At 32.1% G+C, this 4,173-nt stretch overlaps 1 long non-coding RNA gene across 1 annotated transcript; it reads right to left on the bottom strand.

Annotated features, from left to right (window-relative positions):
- Positions 1 to 2,175: 2,175 nt before the first annotated feature.
- On the bottom strand, positions 2,176 to 2,877 carry LOC115885134. The gene is made up of 2 exons (XR_004050688.1): positions 2,719 to 2,877; positions 2,176 to 2,295 (listed from the first exon to the last, which is right to left on the bottom strand). It is a non-coding gene; the product is annotated as an uncharacterized LOC115885134 (long non-coding RNA).
- Between the last annotated feature and the right edge of the window lie 1,296 nt (positions 2,878 to 4,173).

Genomic DNA, 4,173 nt, shown 5'->3' with positions numbered 1-4,173 from the left:
TTCTCTATAATTTTTGTTTGAAGTTTTTTTATTAAAAAATTTACCGTTTTGCTGAAAATCGCGAAAAAACAATTTATTTCGAGATTTTTGACCTCGCATTTTTTTTTCCAGGCACCGGAATGATTCGGAATTTTAAAATATTATTTTTAATTATGTTTTAAATAATTACACGCATTTTCAGCTTGTTGTAAATTTATGTACCTTTGAATGTCTAGATTGACCGGACTACAAGCACACAACATTTAACATTTCAGGCGGTATATCTGCCTCAGTTATCAGAAGCAAAATAACAAAGAATAAACAAAAAATAAATAAAATGGAAAAATCTAGCTAAGTTTTTGCAAAACGCTTGTAGATTGTAGACTGTATGCGAGGGGGGAACTTAATCATCGCGATCTCATAGATCTACTGTGTCCCCTTTCTTGAGTTATAACTCATCATAAACTCTCTGGTCAAAGCTTTTACAAAAACAAGTAGCTGACACAGTTTTACAGAGGTTAGTTCTCCATCTCCGATATTAGTCATACCTATGGAGTCTAAAAGGAGGAGGCGAATCGAACGCAAAAATTTTGGGCCCAGATTTCATGATCTAAATGAAGTTCGAAAATTGCCGTTAGGGGCGCATGTGATGATAGTGATACTAGAAATACTCAGCTTCTTATAGCAAGAATAACTATTTTGTTATAAATTATAGAGCCAAGTTAATATTTGGGCATATTTTTACCAGAGTTAGCTTTTAGAAACGTGTTTTTTTCTAATTGAGCAATGTGCGTGGCTAAAATTGTGAATACAAAACCTTAAATTTCAGTTTGAAAAGTGAGTTAGGTTATATCAGATGCCGGTTTTAGATATTATTTTCCTAAGTTCTTATTATAAAAAATTTTTATTATGGGGTTCTATTTAGTGCATACACGGCCGAAGAAAAATATAAGCTGCTAAAATAAATGTTTCCTTCAACTGGTGTACACAAAATATAGAAGTTCCAGCAACAAACGTATCACCAGTTCAACTTTTGATTTGATATAAACAGTAATTGTTCCTTGATGAGAAATGTGAATTAAATAGTTTATGATGTGAGTGTGTTAGTGATTTATTAATAGTTTAATTGATGCAGTTTAAAGTTTCATAATTTTTTATGAAAACACTTGGAATTGACATGTTTACATGCAGTTCATTGTGATACTAATAATAAACATTAAACACTTTTAAACTAGTAGTGGTTTATGACAAATTACAGCAAATGAATGACGAAAATTAATCAGGAATATATAATATAAACATTGCACTTATCTTGTTTGATTGGTGTTGTGTATCTCGTAACTTTTTACTTTTTTCTAGCTTCTCTAAATTGTAAGTTTTAATGTCATCTCTGATGTCATTAGCAAAGTTTTGCCAATTATGACTGTTTCACAGACATTTAAATTGAAGATGTATTATGTTCAATGTCACCTAACAATTATTGTGTTATAAATACATATGTATACATTTGATTTGATCTGTAATTAAAGTTCCTTCTGTTGATATCCACTTTTTTATTAATACGAGTATGAGGTAGGTTTGTAAATAAAATAATAAGTCAAGGACTACCGTATGATCGAAAAAAACGGCGTCCAGTTGGCTGGGAAATGAACATCTATCACATTCCCCACATAATTTTATATATAAAATGATCGCTGACGCCGTTTTTTCGATCATAATGTATGTATTCCTAGTGTATACATTCTATGAGAAGTATCGACTGACTAGTGAGAAAGAAAATCTAGGAACTAGTGGGGTTGCAGTTGGAAGGGTTTGGACTACAATTAATACACTTTGTTAATGGTCCATCTTTATTTATTCCATCCTCAGGACACTGAAATGGAAATACATGTTACAGAAAAAAGGCTATAAAAGGCATCAAGTAGAAAGAACTTACTCAACGTGATAAAAAACCTTCTCTAAAAACTACATTAAAAAATAGGCTTACAGGAAACATTGAAACATTAAATTTATTTATTTAGGAATATAAATACATAACTTTTATTTTGATTAATTGACTAACTCCAAGTAGCTAAATTTAATAAATGTAATATACACCTCAATATACAATAAAGAAATTATCTACTAATAGTAAAATAAATTATCTACCCTTATCTAGTGATAGTTCCCTTTTGGTTCCGTCAACTAATTTTGTCTAAATAAGTGCATAAAACACATCACTACTGCGAAGTATTTTGTCTGGGGAACTGCCCTTTGCCAATGCTGTAGCAAGTTAGGATGTCTTTCTTCTTTGTCGATGCTAGGATCCTAGTCATCCTAGTAAAAGAGATATACCTAATTATTAAATAAATTTAAAAAAATATTTTTCACTATTCGAGGTAGCTGTTATTTTGAAACTACATTTTTGAAGTGTAAATAATGTTTAATATTCACTTTCTATAAGATTCAAATAATATTTAATAGCAATGGTTGTTAATATATATTATTAATACCTACTTATTTAATAACAGGTAATTTAAACACCTAGTAGCACATATATATTAACATGTTAGTAGGTATTAAAGTATTAAATTATTATTATTTTAGGCTCTCTAGGTTATGTCATGCAGATGTTCGATTATGGGCTATATTCTCTATTAATATGATTTTTAAATAAATGTGTACACTGATAGTATATAATTTTAATGTTTTTATTAACATCTTTCATATTTTTTTTAAATAAATAATCATATTACTTACATTAGGAGCTTTGAAAAGTTTTGGGTTACTTTTCTCTCTTCGCTTTTTTTTCATTGAAATATCCACTTCTACAGCCAGATACCGAGCTATTTCTACTGTATAGTTTTTTTTCACAACGCTCATTATTATACTGCTAAAAATTCAACAAATTAACTATAATTTTAGCAAAAACAAACTTAAACCGTATAATAACAATGAAAATATAGTATTCACTGTCGATCGCAGTGCCTCTACTGTCAAACCGAGGAACCTGCTTAAAAGTGGGGACAGAAATTTCAAATATGCCCATTGCCGATAAACCTCCTTTTTTAAGCCCTCCATAGTCATACCAAAGTTTACGGTAGGATTGATGAGGTTGTCGTCTCGTCGCACTCAGTGATGAGATGTTCTGGTGTTTCCCCACTTTCCTCACAGAATCTGCATTCGCCATTGTTTCTTAGCTTCAATCTAAGTTTCTTAGCTTCTGAGGTTTTCATTGAGGAGACCGTGTCCTGGTAAAAAAACCCATGGCAATCCGAAGATGATTCTTACTTAAATCAAGGAAAATCTCGAAAAATTTCTTCGGGTGTTGGAGGATTCCCATTGCAGGTTATACGGATGGAGTCTTCCAGATTCTTGAGTTCCGCATTAAGATAGTTTCCACTTTTAAGGAGAACGGTTCTGGTCCAGTAGTTTTTGGTCCTTTCTAGCTAGATCGTTTGCTTTTTCATTACCTTCTATCTTTTCGTGGACTGGCACTCAGAGTACGAGGATTTTATTTTTTTACCTATTTTGTTAAGCTTCTCTAGACGTTCTTTGACCAACTTTGAACTGATGTTTACTGAGTTGATCGCTCTTAAGGCTGCTTGACTATCGGATAGATTTTTCTCTACTAAACAGGTAAGACTGACAGGTAAAACATTATGTGTAGACAGAGCTTCACGATAAAATATATTGCAACCTAGTTTTATTCTAAATCCAAATTTAAGTTATTTCCGTACGTCATATATCGTTAAATATTTCCCTTATCGGCTTATAAATACGTATACCGTAATTATCCATTTTTCAAAGCTTATATCGATAACTTAAAAAAACCAAGACATTTACCTGAAACGAAAATTGCTAATATAGGGGCATTTACTTACGTACGGTTTAAAAAAATAGGCTTTTTTTCCTCGAAGCGCGTATTTTAATAATTAACGAGATTATCGTGAGCGACTCTTGACGTCCAGCTGTCACACACACCTCCTGCCCGACTGTCATTATCTCGGGCACAGGTGACTGCGACGACCAGGACAGGCTTCGGAACAGGAGCGGGTTTTACATCATTATGGTACAACGGTACTTTAAATGCCGTCTGTGTTTATTAAGGATTTGCTCTATAGGCCGATTCACGAAAAAAGATGATTGCTTTAGAATATTGTTTATTCAGAAAATTATATATTAGGGAATCCATTGAAAAAGAAGAAGACTGGA

This window comes from Sitophilus oryzae, unplaced genomic scaffold (assembly GCF_002938485.1).
Source record: "Sitophilus oryzae breed Bouriz unplaced genomic scaffold, Soryzae_2.0 scaffold_374_pilon_pilon, whole genome shotgun sequence".
Lineage (NCBI taxonomy): Eukaryota > Metazoa > Arthropoda > Insecta > Coleoptera > Curculionidae > Sitophilus > Sitophilus oryzae.
This window is presented reverse-complemented; position numbering and strand designations above follow the sequence as displayed.